Genomic DNA, 17371 nt, shown 5'->3' with positions numbered 1-17371 from the left:
CTACAGGTTCAAGCCAGCCTCAGCAATTTAGCAATGCCCTAAGCAACCTATTGAGACCCTGTCTTGAAATTAGAAAAAAAAAATAGTAAAGGGCTGGGGATGTAACTCAGTGGGCAAGCACCCCTGGGTTCAATCCCTGCTTAAAAAGAGAGAGAGAGAGAGAGAGAGAGAGAGAGAGAGAGAGAGAGAGAGAGAGAGAGAGAGAGAGAGAGACACCAGAGAGTTCTTTACCCTCTTTCCACCAAGGGAAGATACAATAAGTAATCAGTAGTCTCAACCCAGAAGAGTACTTGCTCACAGTACCCCCACAAGGCTGGCACCCTGATCTCATGAATCCAAGCTCCAGAACAATGCGAAATAAATGTCTGCGATTTATGAAACACCCCTTCTAAGAATGGCCCTATGTCATACCAATCCCAACAGACTAAGAAAGGGGCATGGGGGGGGGGGGCAAAGTAAAAGGGAGTGAGCATGGCTTTGAAGCTCTACATGAGCTAAGTTTATGTTTGGCAAAATTGAGCCTGCCCCTTGAAGTCTCTCGTGCCACTGCTTCTCACTCTGTGTTTCTATTTCTCATAGCAAATAATAGGTATGCATGAGATTACCATGAAGATTAGATATTTACAAAGCACAGAACCAGCATACAGGTGGTACTAAATAAATGCTTATTTGTCCTTTTCTCTCTCAGCCTCGTACATCTCCACAGTCTGCTAAGACGACAACTGCACAGCCAGTTTCCTCTCCAGCTACAAATTTCCATGACCTCTGACACATGTCACATTGCACATAGTAGAAATAAGAAGAGATCATATTAGAATTTCATGAATCACATGGTTCATTGCAATACAAAGAGAATTAATTTTTTCTTAAGTTCATAACACTTAAAAGGGAAGATAATGATGGGAACAAACTTCACAGGGAATATATTTGATCAACAAGGTACATTAGCCTCATAGTGAGTTCCAAAATATATTAAAGTCCATTGAGCAGTTAGGATGGAAGCAGCCTCTGTGGAAAGTAAGTCTCATTAAAGATTGAGGTGTTGTCTTTACACAAGTGGTTCATGGGAGACCCACAATGACACATACAGCCCTTCATGCTAGAGGGCAGTACCAGTTTTCCAGGTGAGACTTCAAAGTTCCAAGGCCAACAGGGTGCTGTGTCACAACCTGAGCTCTCAGGGTTCAGAGAAGTGGTGGACACTGTACAACCTGTCACACCATATGCTCCTGGACATGTGAGAAGCAGCTGACAGAATGTAACCCTGCTACACTCTCAAATTGTTGATTTCTTGAGTTCACATGTCTTTTGACATTCTGTAGTTGAGGTCCCTACCTCACATATTGGGGGTCTGATGAAGTTTGACGGAACATTCCTGAGGGCAGTGAGAGTTGACTCCAAGTTCTCACATACGGAGTCTGATAAGATGTCACACTCTCAAAGGGAGGGGGGGAATGGACTCCAAACAAAAATGTCATGTGGCAAACTGCTCTGAGGGTTTGGCATTGTTTCAAAGCTACATAGCAGTTTATTATCAGAGACTGGGTCAGTTAAATTGGCATGGAAAAGAATCCATTATTTATTTGAGCTCTCTTTCTGGTATAAGGAATTTAAAATAATTTTTAAGTTTTTTTTTTTTTTCATTCAGCAAATATTCATTTGTCCCTGACTATGCGCAGATGCCTTCTCTGGGTAATATCAAGATCATGGTTGACCCAGGCAGCTCACAGTGTGGGTGGGGGAAATGAACATACATGGGAAGAAGCTACACTAGAAGTCTGAGGGAGGCACTTTTTAGTGCCTAGAAGGGCCATATCAGAAAAAAGATGGCATCAGTCTTTGACTTGTGTTTAAGAAACTCTTCTGTCAGCAGGGAGTCGGGGCTGGTTTGGCCGTTCTCTGTCTCTTGCTGTTCGTTTCTGCCCTCCCTGTGACTAAAAGCAATCAGAATATGATCTATTGAAGAGGAATCAACACACAGACATAGACTGGAAGCAAAGTATGTTGTGTTCATGAAGAGGCATGAACTCTCTGTCTTCAGCCCAGAGAAGGCAACAGGACTCTACCTCCAAGGCTAGCTTTCTAGGGAGACTCCACTGGAAAAGTTAAGAAGGAACAGTTGGGATGAGGGGAAATGAATCATACCTTGGAGAGTTAATAACAATGAAAAGTCAGGAATAAAAAGAAAAAGAAAGGACGAAATCCACCTCTAAAAGTTAAAAGCAGGCAGAGTACAGAAGTATGTTTCCTTTTACACCATCAGCATGGTCTAAGATGCTCAAAGAGAGTCTATATAATAAAATCTAGCTACATCAATAAAGAAAAAAATGGCCTTGATGAGCAGTTTCTTACCTCAAGGTCTTACCCTCAGTTTTCTTTGTGGATTATTGCTCTTGATGCTGTATGATATACAGATTCCTGCACACACCCATAAGCACATGGAGTTACAGTCCCCCCCCCACACACACGAGTTACTTATAATTGCATTATATATTATAAAACTAATAGTGTGGAATGTAAAGTATTAAATAAACCAGAGCCATATGACTATAATATGTAAATGCTTTATAATAGGTATCATCAAATAAACTGAGGCTCTAATTTTAATTCTTAAGTGTTTTCTCAGTTCTTCAATCCTCTCAAGAACAGTGTTCAGAAATTATCATAGATGCCTTGAGATAGATATATGCACATAGAAGCATCCTAATAGTATTCTATTAATGACTTACCTTGAATGTGAAAAGAAAAACAAAATTTTAAAGTGCCATGAAATAACAGGATAATAATCATAGTGACAAATGATAGGTCTTAAAACAGCCACCCTCCCTCCTTCCACATGAGCACACCAAAGAACCCATCCAAAAGCACATTTTTTTTGGAATTAAGGAGAAAATATGAACACGGTGAAAATATCAAAAGCTTTAAAGAAAAAGAAGGAAGTCTTGATTCTAAAGTCCATTCTAGTGCCTAATATATTTTGACACATCCTTTGAGGAGATATAACTAGATAAGAGTTAATTGTTATCAGAATGCAATAACTATATTTAACCAAGATTCCCCTGTGACAATGATCTAGGACATAAAGAGCATGCCTTCAACCACTGAGATTTACAACATCTTCCCTTAACCCATGGGTTAGTGCCCAAGTGGCTAAACCAAAAACCAGTTCACTCACATTATTGCATATCCAGAAAATTATCCAACATAATTACCATAACCATTATCAGCAAGAAATGAGAAATCACATGTGCACTTGGCACACTCAAAGCATGATTATTGAACCTAAGCATGAATTAGAGTATTTGGAAGTCCTCAGAGTGGCACCCTACATCCCCAAATCTGTATAAAGAGGAAAAAAAAAACCATATTTCAAGTAAAGGGCAGACAGTAAATATTTCCAATTTTGTGAGCCATATAGTCTTGGTCAATCATGAATCCTCACATCTATTATTTTATGATGAGAAAAACCATAGAAATATGGAACTAGATGAATTTTACCATATTTCCACAACATTTTATTTACAAAGCAGGGGGCTAGATGGATTTGGCCCACAAACCATAGTTTGCTAACTACAGTCCTATGTAACTTCTAGATTTCTCCTGCTTAACTTAAATGAAATTTCTTCTTTAATATGTACTTTAAAACAAGAAAAATAATAGCAAGAAAAGGCAAAACTCAATAATATGAGCTTAGTTGGCTTGGAGTAAGTGGATGCCTTGTTGTTTATATTACTTTATTTGTGGGGATTATAAAAACATGATTTCAAGTGGACTCTAGTCTCTAGAAGTTAGCCACATGTTGAAATTGGAATAGAATGCAACATCCATTATTCATTATGCCTTTTTGTGGGAGCTTTTCTATCCTGAACATTTGCATTCCATTTACAATTTTGTATTTATAACACAAATAGATTTTCTTTCTAGTTGATGGAATCAAAGTCTATGTTTTCACCGTATCCATTTGACTGTATCTGTGCACAAGATGACAATTTTTCTTGGATGTTTATTTCTGAGATAAAAGCCACCTGCATGATAGATTTGGCTCTAATATCAGGCTGATAAAATTTATGAACACAGATTTCTGTTTTTTTTTCCTTTAATTGTGATGGGGAACAAATTCTCACAAGGCTGGGAACCACCAATATGTGCAATGATGACACAGGATCTAAAATAAAAGAGTTTCCTTGCTTTGGGTTTCATTCTTGTTTTAAAAACCCAGTAAGGGAGATCCAATTCTGAGTTAATCAGGTGAGACCAACACATGCTGGGACTAAGTGGTATTTAGTGTAGAATAGTGGTTCTCAACTGTTTTGCCCTCCAGGGGACATTTAGCCGTATCTGCCAGACATTGCCTAGAGACATTTTAACTGTCACAGTAATGGGAGAACTAGTGGCATCTAGTGTTGCAGAGACCAGGGATGCTGCTAAACATCCAGCAATGCACAACACAGCCCCCACAGTAGAGAATGATCTGACTTCAATGTTGCTAGTGATAAGGTGGAGAAATCCTGTCTAGAGCCACTCTTAGACTTGGTGTACCTGGGACCCTATCCTGAGTCCCAGACTTCATGGGGCCTACTCTAACCTCCCTCCAATTCTATGGCTCTCCCTAGAGCAAGTCATCTGTAGGCCAAAAGGACATTCTACCTAGAAGCCACATCTATTCTTGAATCTCTTGGACACCATGGTCCCTGAGACACCTGAACAGAACCTGTGTGGGCCTCTTTCTGCATCTGTCCTCCCTAGGGAAGGTTTCTTGGTAGCATATGTACCTCTATGCCAACTAGTGGCATGCTAGCTGGTTGGGGGGCACGAGTGTACAAAGTCCCTCTCGGTGACAGAGGGAGCTTAGTCAAAGCTGCATCTGTTGCCATGTCCCAATCATGCCATTGTTTGGAGTGGACTTAATAAATTTACCTTGGAGAGGGCCCACACCACCATCTGGCATTCCCACAGCTTTTGACGGGTTTTGTGCCTTATGACCTAGACTATCTTCAAGTTCCAGATTCCCAAGCACTTCCATGCGGATGTGTGTGTCTGTGTGTATTTGATGGGAAAGGCCAAGGTGAACAGGGAATGTCTGCCCAAATAATGAACTGGATTAATAGAAGCCTAGATTTGAGCAATTCAGAGTCACAGCAATCCCAACATACCCAAAAACTATGAGGGATTTTCACAGGATCCTGGACCCAACACATATAGCTCTAGGATTCTTCTAAGAGAATTCTGGAGATTCTGTTATCGGCCTAAGTTCCAGGGTAAAAATTTGTACAAAAAAAAAATCTAAATACTTAGCATCAATAGGCTATAGACCCAGTTCCCAAGGCCAAGGTCCCAATTTGGGCTCCATTCTACATATCAATAAGGAGTCAAAATTTTCTATCCTTATGATATATGGGCAGTGGGCCACTATTTATTACTTTCTAGTTTATATTCAGACATACACTGGCCAGATATGAACTGGCTAGTCCACAGGTACATCTAGCCCAAAGCCATGGAAGTGTTCCTAAAACAGGACTTTGAATAAATCAGTGTTAGTGGAGTCCTATTTACTTGCAAGAAGGGAAATTACTATCACAAGTAAATTACCGGTTGGCTATCATGGCCCCTGGGTTAACTCATCTTGTCTATATTTTCATATGTGCATAAAGGGGTTGCAATAAGAATATTTTAAAAATAAACCTTATATCTATCTACTGAATCTATTTTAAAGATAGGTATCTTACTTGAATAACAAGATATTAAATATACACAAACACTTGTATGTAGACACATGTCTTATATTCCATGAATTTTGTACCCTAAAACAACATTTTTGAGTAATGGATGCCTTTTGAGACCATCCAGAACTCATTTAAATTACAATGTGTCATCAAATGTTCATTTTCATTATTTTAAAATAGTCTCTGAGATGGACAAGAAATTCATTCAGTATGAAAATCATCACTGAACTGCATGAGTAAACCTTAAAACTACAATTTAAATTGTGTCCGGTCCCAGCCTGTGAACACCTGTGATCCTGAAAGATATTAGTCATGGCCTGTAGTGTAGACCAGTATCTTTGATGCACCTGCTACCCATCAGCAACATCTGGTCAGGATGTTGTTGACACACAGGAGTCTCAAACTTGAACATGCATAAGAATTAACTTAAAGGCTTGTTAAAACACAGATTGTTGAGCTCCCATCACCAAACATTTTTATTCCTCAAGTATGGAATGGGACAGGAGGATTTCTAACAGGTTCTTGGACAATGCTGAATCTGCTTGTCTGCAACCAACAGAGAAATAACAGTTTTAACAGGGATGCTTTCTACCATGAGCCAGATAATAAAATTTTAGCTCTTAGGAATAGAGCTGCAATGAACATAAGAGTGCTAAATTCTCTTCAAGATCCTGATTTCAATTCTTTTGGAATATTTATTAAGAGGTAAGATTACTGGATCTTATGGTGGCTCTATTTTTAATTTTTTGAGGAATCTCTGTATAGTGGCAGCACCACTACACATTGCTAGCAACAATGTGCAAGGGTTCCAATTTCTCCACGTTCTCACAAAACTTGTTGTCTTTTGTGATGATTTTTAAAAATATAATAGCCATCGTGACAGGTGTGAGGTGATATTTCATTGTTGTTTTGAGTCATTGCAGCACAAGTCACCATAGCAAGATGTGGAAATAACAAAAGTGTCCATCAGGAGCTGAACAGATAAAGAAAATTTGGTCCCTACAGATGATGGGATGCTATTCAATGTTTATAAATTAGGACATTCTACAATACATGACAATGTGCATGAATCTTGAAGACATGATGCTAAGTGAAATAAGTAAGTTACAGAAAGCCAAATATGCTGAATGCTTGCATTTATGAAAAGCCTCTAAAATAGTCAAATTCATCTAATTAAAAAATAAATGGCAATTGCCAGGTGGCAATATGGGAGTTAGTAATCAATGGCTAGGAAAGTTTAGTCAAGCAAAATGAATAAATTCTAAAGATCTGTTATGCAACTCTGTGCCTAGCACCAACAATAATGTATTGTACATTGAGAAATGTATTAAGAGGGTGGACCTCAAGTTAAATATTTTACCACAATAAAGAAGATGAATATATTGTAGAGATCTACTGTACCGCATTGTGTCCAAAGGTAACATTATTGCATAATGCACTTAAAAATCTGTTTGGAGGCTAGATCTCTTGTTAAGTGTTCTGACACCAATAAAACAATTTAAGTTTGAAAAAAATTAAGATAAATATTTTGGGACCAGATGGTCTCCGTAGCACAGCTCAACACTGCCCTTGTATCCTGAAAGTAGCCACAGATGATACACACACACAAAAATGTGTCTGTCAGGGTTATACTAAACATTTACTTTCAAAAAATAAAAATTAAAAAGAAGGGAGGTGAGGACAGGATTTGACCAATGGATGATATTTTCTCAACGCATGACGTATGGGATAAAGGGTCCTTAGGTGGAATCTTAATTGAATTTTAATTGCATTTTCAGGAACTCTAGCTTCAGGACTCACCAGGTGGTACCCACTAGCCCTATTTCTTTCACCAGTATATATGCACACCCTGGCTATTAATGTCACTGTACTATCAGGTAGCAGGTAAGAAGGAGAGGAAAGGTCAATGAGAAAAGCAAGAGTATCTCTTAAATCTTTAGCTCTTCTCCCAACTCTTGGTCCTACTCTTAATTTAGAAACCACACATCTTTTCCAGGAGAGAAGTCTTTTGGGTTTTACCGCATTGCACATTTTCCTAAAGCTTCAGTTTTCAAACATTATAGAAAAGCTTAATCTGAAATATATACTGCTGCTCTAACAGGAAGAAGAATGACTCCAAAAATAAAACAAGAAGAACATTTAATAGAAAGCAAAGGGAAGCTGTGGAGTTTCTGTTATTGATGTTGTCTTTGTGATATATCCGAAACCCTTCCATGTTTCTGAGTTTCATCTCTGATCTCTCAAGAAAAAAAGGCAAGTTCAGTTCTTTTCCTTCAAACAGACAAGCCAAAAATATTTTGTGGATAGCATGTTTTATTTTAGTTCACTCAAAGGACCTAAATCCACTGGATAAGAAGTCATGTTTCAGTTTCTCCAGTTTGATTACAATTAAAAAGGGAAGGATGGGAATGAGGTAATCAAATGAATTACCCATTTATGTGACCACAGAGTCACTTGCATGAGTGCACTTCCCCATAAGCAAGTGTCACACATTGAGACATGTTACATTTGTTGTAAATGGTTTTCTTATTTCCACTTACATAAAAAAAAAAAGAAAAACAATGATAATCCTATCTTCCTATTAGAAAACACCAACACGACAGTAGCAGAAAGGGTCAAAAAGATTAACAAGAATACCTGGAGCTATTTCCAGCTCCCTAATTTCCCTTTCATGATACTAGGTCATGTTAAATTATGCATTCTACAAACATATTATATAGCATCTTCCTGTAGTTTCAGACCAAATTGAATAATAATGCTCCTGAGTAAGGTCTATGAACACTTGTTTCCTTCCCTCTTTTGATCCGGAATGTTGCACAAACTATTGAGAGGTTTCCGTTTATCTGACTCTGACAGACACTTTGATTATTCCGTTTCTGATATTAGTATCAGTAACTGCAACAAATACCAAGGTACTCAACAGAGATACATAATCACTATAGTTTTGCAACCAAGCAGAAGCTTTCTGAAATTAGATGTGATTATAATGCACTTATTATAGTATCATTAAGATAGTACAATGACTGAATATAGAAATATTTTAAACGTCCATATATCACCCGTGTATGAAAAATTATAGGGGAAACACTTTGGAGCTCAATATTATTCAAAGTCAGGTATATCCATACCTGATTCTTTCTAATCACATTATAGAAGAATTGTACCCAGCACAGAACAAATAAGGAAATTACACACCTCAAGGCTTAAAGAATAAATATAATTTACCTGTTGTCCTCAATGGCAGCAATTCCTGGTTCTGTGTCCATTAACCTGTAGGAATCCAGAGACTAAACACCTCTGACAGCTCTTTGTCTTGCTTATCCATCTTAGATTCATGGTTCTTTCATTTTGTTCTGAAAATCAAAATCCTTTAGGGGAAACCCGTCTGTAGGTTGTTACTCAATGACATTACAACAGTTGAGCTTTGGTCCAATAGGAACATACTCCATGGTAAAGCTCAGGGAGCCAGACTGCTATATATAAATGTAGCTCACTTTCTGTGCTTTAGATATTGGAACATTTTTTTTAATAAGTAATATCCTTTTTCTTCATTATAATTGGGATTTTAGTTCTAAGGGGAAATCACATAAAAAGTAGGTTAATATATATGTGTGAGTGTGTGTTGTGTGTATATAAAATCGTTCATGCAAATTATATAGAATCACCAATATTATCCTCTAAATAGGTAACCAAATATTTTTATTTAAAAATTTTTAAAAATAATCTTCTTGATACAATTTGAATTCTATTTATTACCATAAGTTTTATTTTAAAGTGTATGTCTTCCTAGGATAGATCTATTGAGGTATTTAATCTGCTAAAATGTTAGAATCTGTATGGTCTGCACTTTATAGTAAATTATTGATTTTTAACTGTAGTTTTGTGGCACCAAAGGATTGACCCCAATTATGTCAGAAAGTGTCTCAAAGCCCTAAGTTCGTTTATTTTGTCCTAATTGAACTGCATATATATATATATATATATATATATATATATATGTGTGTGTGTGTGTGTGTGTGTATACAAACATATATACAAACACACATGCACACACATACACACAGCACAGAGTACATTGAAGGCAATGGGATGAGGGTGTTTTGCAAAATTCATTTCACAGTCTGAGACAATCTAAATAAATTATGGTCATGTCTACATATTTGAAGTATACCCCTTCTTAGATCAACTACTTTTAAAGTTCTTTTAACCATCAGCAGATTAACAAACAATTTTCTTATACTCTTCAAAAATGTAAATATCATGAAAGGAAAAATGGGGTTAATGAAAGTTTCCAAATTGAAGAATACTAAACAGATTTTTTTAAATGCCTATTGAAGACACAAGGAAAATTAGCAAAATTTTAAAATACATACATACATAATACTCTATATTAATTAATGTTAAATTTCCTGATTTTGATTGTTGTACTTGGTTATAAAAGAAAATGTACACTTGACTATGGAGATGTATGTAGAAATATTTAGGGAAAAAGTGTAACAGTGACTTACTCTCAAATAGTTTAGCAAATATACAATCAGCCCTCAGTTTCCACTGGATATTGGTTCTAGGGCCTTGGGATACCACCATCCATGGATGTTCAAGTCTCATATAAAATGTCAGAGCATTTGAGTATAACATATATGCATTGTCCCATATGCTTTAAATCATCTCTAGATTACTTTTAGTGCCTGATATACTACACTTTACATAGCATTTACATATTCCCTAGGAACTCTTAGGGAATAATGACAAAATAAGTACAGAATTTTTTTTTCTGAATATTTTCAATCCACGATGGGTTAATCTATAAATGCAGAACCCAAGAATACAGAGAGCTTCTCTCTCTCTCTCTCTCTCTCTCTCTCTCTCTCTCTCTCTCACACACACACACACACACACACACACACACACACAGAGGCATAGAAAGAAACAGGGACAGAGACAGAGAGAGGAAGCAAATGTGACAAAATGTCAACCACTAGTGAATCTACATGAAGTATGCATGAAAGCTCATTGTACTCTTCCTTGAACATTTGAATTTTTTCAAAATAACAATAGTTTTTCAAATGTCAGCACAACTGATAGTTAATTTTGATGATAGAACAATGATGTTTTCACATGTTTTTCATTTTAATCCATTCTTTTCTCCATCATGATTATAATAAATGTGATTCATCTTTCCAGTGGATAAGCTAAACTCTCAAAAGACAGTCAGTAATGTGAAATTGGTGCCTATGTCTTGAGGTTGTGCACAGAAACCCAGAGACTAACAACAGAACTTCCACCTAGAAATTATTCATTACTACTTGTCGAGACCACGGATGGTCCTTTGTGAATGTTATGAGGACATGGAAGATTTTTGTAATCATAGTTGCTCAATCCCCAGTTGAGAACAGGAAAGGACACAAACAAATTTAATATGGGAGTAGGAAGAATGTTGCCTTCACTCCACTTCAGCTACCAGGAGATCAACAGAAAAGAATAAGCTATAGCCTTTAGGGAATACTATTAGATTAGGAGGAGGCGGTGGGGTTGGGGGGGGGGATAATTTCTATGGGAATTTCCCAAAGAAAAAGCCAGAATATTACCAGCTCCCCTTCCCCATTGGTTGAGTGTCACCATCTTGACAGAGGGCTGAGAGGCTCCCTGAGTCTTCAGGTGAAGCTCCAAGGAAGAGAGCTGAAAAACAGAAAACTAGCTTTGGCCACAGAGCTGTCAACCCCAGGGCTGAGATCATACAACTATCCACAGCAGTTCGAACTGAAATCAGAGATGAGCCAAGAAACTGTGAGGTCAGGAAGCAAAATTGTCTTCTACAGGCCACTTTCAAGAGGGGACTTAGCCAATATTTCATTTCTTCCACTCTCCTCATTTGCTTCTCTTCAAGAAAGGACTATTGATTCATTCAGTTGGGGAGATAGTGGTTTTGATTTGGGCTTTGTTTATCTAGTGAGCTAAGTCACTATGTCTTCAAAGCAGATATGCCATCTCTGTGGTTTTTGTTTATTTGTTTTTCCATTAACCATCTAAACTCAGGCACAGCTGGCTCACTAATCTACTCTTTCACTCTGCAACTTAAGTTTAAGACAGGTGCCTCGCTTTCTGTTTCTATGACAGAGACACTTGACAAAATCTGCCTCAAGAGACCTTCCATACTCTCTTTCTCTCTCTCCTCTCTCTCTCTTCCTCCTTCTCCTCTCCTCCTTCTTCTACTTCTTCTAAAGTGGTAAGGTTAACCAGCTGGATCCATACCATGGACAAATATGACTTCAATTCAGGGGTAGGGAGGAGAATCTACAATCTTTAATTTAATGGGTTGACAAAGAACAAAGCAGGATGAGAGTTCACTGAAATAAGATCTAGGAAATAAAGCAGATGTTTATATTAATGAATGTGGAATAGGAAATAAATTTGTTTTGTTTTTTTCTCCCAAAGAAAACTTACATAAAACAAGAGGTTATTTGTTCATGTTTTATCAGGCCAATTTGAAGATCCATCACCTAGACCTTTCTAAAGTGAAAAAGATAATAGCTAAGTGAGAAATATAAGAGATGGATTAATAAGCAGATTAGACACCATTGAGGAAACAGAAATGAAAAAACTATCTAATTGCAACTCATAGAGCTGAGGGTATAGCTTAGAGGTAGAATAGCTTGTCTAGCAAATGTGAGGTCCTGAGTTTGATCCCACCCACCACCCACAAAACAAAACAAAATGAATAAGATAAAATGAAACTAGAACAACAAACTAAGTGTATAGTAAAGCAAAAAGGTGAAAATTATAAAGGAGAAGTTAAGAGCTGCAAATGGTAGAATGAAAACAGGCAGCACATATCTCCTCAGTTTTAAGAGAAAATCAAGTGAATGGGGAGTGGCAATATTTGAGAGATTATGCCTATCATTTTCTAGATTGGTTAGATTTCATAAAATGCAAAAAATCTTAGCAGCATAAACAAGAGAAATATGGACCTAGATATATTTCAGTAAGCAAATCTCTTAAATGCAGCCAGGAGAAAAAAAAATACATTATCTTCACAGTAATAAAACAATGGAAGAGAAAAATAAGGGTTTTTCTTTTTTCTTTCCTTTTTTTTTGGGGGGGAGGGTGTTGGAGCTCAAACTCAGGTCCTTGTGCATGATAGGAAAACACTCTAACACTGAGCTACACCCCTAGCCCTGAGAGGAACAAGTCTGATGTTGTTTTCAAAGAAAAAATATTGGTCAACATAAAGGTCTATACTCACTAAAAATATCTTAACAGTACAATGGTGAAATAGACACATTTTCAGACAAACAAAAACAAAAAGTTCAAACCTGGTAATGTTTCCTATTGCTGTTTTTATTGTTGTTATACTTTAAGATATATATCTCCTAAAGGACCTTCCATAGAATGCATTTAGGAAAAAAATCATGTGATTCTAGAAAGAGAGATCTGAGATGCAAGAAAGAACTGTGAGTGAGGAAATGGATTAAACATGCAAAAAGTCAAATATTCTCAGTAAAAATTATAAAGAAATAAAATTCAAGATAGATCCACGATCCTGGACAACAAAGTTTATATTTCAGAAGAATGATCAAATTTAAAGTATTTAAAAATTATAGTATTTTTCAGAATTAGGAAAATAGTTCAATATTCATTTTGTAGTATTTTTTTTTAAATAGGAATGTTAAAACTTCTAGGGTATTTGCCAAGATAAAAGGAAATTCTTTTAGAAGATAGACTATGAGAGAAAAAAAAAATCATAATGAGATGAAAAAAAATTAAAACACAGTAAGAAAAAAACAAAAAAAAATTTAAAATAAATCAAATAGAAAGTAAAAACAAATATGGCAGAAATAAATCAAAATACTATGTCAATAATCACAATAATCATAAATGTACTAAATCTTCAGATTATTACCTAGATATTTTGGGGTTTTTTATTAATTTTATTTTTTTAAATATATGACAGTGAAATGCATTACAATTCTTATTACACAAATAGAGAACAATTTTTCATATCTTTGTATATAAAGTATGTCCATGACTTTATACGTGTACTTTTTTGCATTACATTTCTTATTACACATATATACTACAATTTTTCATATCTGTTTGTATATAAAGTATATTGACACCCAATTTGAGTCTTCATACAAGTACTTTGGATAATAATGTCCATCACATTCCAGCATTCTTGCTAATCCCCTGCCCCTCCCCTCCCCTCCCATCTCTCTTCCTTATCTATATTTTCAATGTAAATATATTTTAACATATCACCAAATTTTTAAGTCAAATATTCACACTGGTTCCATCTGAATTCGGTTTTGGACAATGAGAATAAATATGGAATCAGCAATGTTAGAAAGAAATATGTGCTTAAGATCTTGTAAGTTAATCAAGCTATTTACTTTTCCTTTTAAGAAATTGACTACATTTTGAACTAGAAAACTTATCAAAACAATTTTCTCAGTCTTAATGATTGTTCCACGCAATGAGACTTTTATGTCATTCCAAATGTTCAATTGACACTAAGTCAACTGGCTCCAGATAATCATGTCCCCGTCACTCCTGTTGGTTTCTTTATTCACCCAAGATCCCCCTACAAGTCCTCACCCTCCCTTCATTCCACATAAACAGTCACTTATCTGGTGTGTGTAGTAAGCAACATTAGTATTGTTTGACTCAATTTCTGGGTTACTCACATTTTATTGGACTGACAATTTCTTAACGAAAATACCACAAGTAGGTTTTCTGGCCTTGTCAGAGCAGAAGTTAAGGAAGCAGTAGAGTCAAGAATCCACTTCCCCACACCTGCATTCACCCCTGAGACCATATTGGCATCTAGACACACCTTCTAATGTATGTGATGCAGTGTGATCAGGAAGAAAACAATGTGAATTCTGTCTAGGATGAAACTTCACACTGAGAAATATGCAAATATTTGAATCTTTTATAGGGAATTAGGAGATGATGGGGGCAAGGGGTCACAGTGCTCTAGGATTGAACCTAAACTTGGCAAAACCTGGCCTTGCTGGGAGATGCTGTATTTGATGACTTGGTCTTTAATCCTTGTGGTCTAAATGTACTTGGGAATGAGCTGATGTTATTTTTGTCCCAGTTACGACACCCAGCAAACAGTTTCCAGCAGAGGTGTGTGGGGAGGTGTGGCCAAAGGCAGGATGAAGGAGTGAAAATGCCTAGTGGTAGGGAAAAGTAGACTTCTCCTTGCTGGTGGAAACCCCTCCTTATTGGGGGATCTGGGTAGCAGTTGATTGTTCTGTTAGAGACTTGAGAATTCCAGAAGTCTGTATCTCAGATGAGGAAGGAGCACACCTTGGTTCTCTTATCTCTGACACCATCTTCATGGCTTTCCATCCCTTTGTCTTTAAAAAAATGTTTCAGCCTCTAATGAAGCTTCTTGGCAACTTGCCATAAGTCACACCACCATTCCGTCATGACACTCACCAAAAAAAAAAAAAAAAAAAAAAAAATCTGAGAGGAAAGTTTCCTTAATTGAGGAAGAGTCTGAGATCAGAGCCTTCACTCAATGGGTCATGAGTACAGAAAACAGCATCGGGTCTGAGTTAGGTGGTGATGGTGAGAACTCTGTGAACAGGAAATAGGGGAAACCAGTAGTCTCTCTGTGCTTGTTTCTTCATCTATAAAATGGAGGCAGAAAACTCTAGCTACTAGATTAGACACACTGATTCAATATGAAGCACGACAGCCATAAGAATATCATTCTCGTGTCCCCCAATTATTATAGAAATAATCATTATTATGGTTACATAAATGTGGACTTGAACTGGAGACCCTTGGCCATTCCTATATACATATGGAAGCAGGGCTATATGACAAAGCCCCCCCAAAATCATATTAATTGAGTGCCAAACATGTCTGCTAGTCTCAAAAGAGAAATTTAGAGGAAGAAAATGTTTCCTGACTGATAAGAGAAGGAATATTGGAGACTCAGGGGCACATGAAGTGAGGTAAACCAGAATCACCAAGGAGAAGAAACGACTGGAGATCGAGGACAGATCAGCATCACTGCAATGGCCCACGCTGACCGTTGGTCATGCTGGGTTTGGAGTTGAAGTGTTGAGCTCTGGCAAAGTTGGAAATGTCACTATTAGCAGAAAAATGAAGTATCAGGCAATAGCAAATATGTCACATAAAACCATCCTTCTTTACTTTGGAAACTCTCCAAGAGAATGAGATGCCTGTCTAATAAACTACTGAAGTCCTTTTACCTAGAAGGTGCAAATGCTCAGATGAAGGGTGTTAAATTAGATACCTGATTATATAAAAGAATAGAAAATAATTTTCTGGCCAGTACTGATAAGAACTCCTTGCAACTACAATAATCAGGATATACTAAAGTGTCTAGCTTCTTCTGATCAGGGCAAGAGCTGCAAATACTGTACTTATAAACCATCTGCTCTTCTCTAAGAAAGAGCAAGTGATTTGTCTTTATTCTTACTAGTTCCCGATTGGCAGAAAGTCAAACTCATAGGTGCCCCAGGGACTCCTCTGGGATCTTTTTGTATGTTCTGATTGATGGTGTTAACTGAATGCATGAGTTCACTGTCACAGCTCTGACTTCTTTGTTGGGTACTAAAGACTTCAGGCTTCTTTGCTGCAGCTATTCCAAATCCTCTTCTGTTCTGATCATTTAATAGGAAGCCAGGAGGAAGGCAAGGAACTGAATTGTCAGCTAAGTAGAAATCCTGTAGAGGTACTTTCATGGTCTTAAGCAACTGGTCCCAGCAAAGGACCTTTCCCTGTGGTGGGGATTACTTGCTCTCAATCTAAATGTATTTAAATGCCTGAGGATTAAAGATTTTTCAGAAGTAATGCAAAAGTCCCTTTAGCTCTCAGTGATAACCACAGGCCTTTTTCAGGGCAAAGGCACTGGGTTGTATTTAGGTAACATCTCTCAGTAATTTCTCAAACTTTCCAGTCAATAGGAGCAGACCTACCTAAGAAATTGTTTAAAATGCATGTTTTCCAGCCCCACTACAGACCAACTCAATGGAAATCTCCAGGGATGGAGTCCAACGATATGTTTTAACCAGTCCTCCAGGAGACTCTGATGCATACTAAAGTTTGAGGAAACCTGGTCTATGAAGACCACCCAGACTTGATTATTTGAATTGGTCTGCAGGATCATTTGTGGTTGGATACAAAGAAGTCCTGAACTCTTGAAAAATTTACCAACTCTGAGGTAAATCCTGTCTATAAACTGGTGGACCAGAATTGGAGGAAATTATGGGTCATTGGTATAAATATGTACACACACACACACACACACACACACACACACACTGATACCAAGTCCCACTTCTAGAAATTATGATATAATTGGTTTGTAGTGCTGCCTAAGCATCAGGCACCATTCCCAACTCTGATATTAACAGACAACTGTGGTTGACTGATTGCCCCAAATGACCATAAATTACATTTTTCCCAATATCCATGCCTTTTCCAATTGTGGTTTTGTCATTCCTCCTATTAAGTGGAGACTGTTAGGCATCAGGGAAATAGCTCAGCAGTAAAATGTCTACTTACTAGGTCCAAGGCCTTAAGTTCTATCCCCAGCATATTTCTCTCTCTCTCTCTCTCTCTCTCTCTCTCTCTCTCACACACACACACACACACACACACAC

Source organism: Urocitellus parryii, chromosome 6 (assembly GCF_045843805.1).
Source record: "Urocitellus parryii isolate mUroPar1 chromosome 6, mUroPar1.hap1, whole genome shotgun sequence".
In the NCBI taxonomy this organism is placed as follows: domain Eukaryota; kingdom Metazoa; phylum Chordata; class Mammalia; order Rodentia; family Sciuridae; genus Urocitellus; species Urocitellus parryii.
This window is presented reverse-complemented; position numbering follows the sequence as displayed.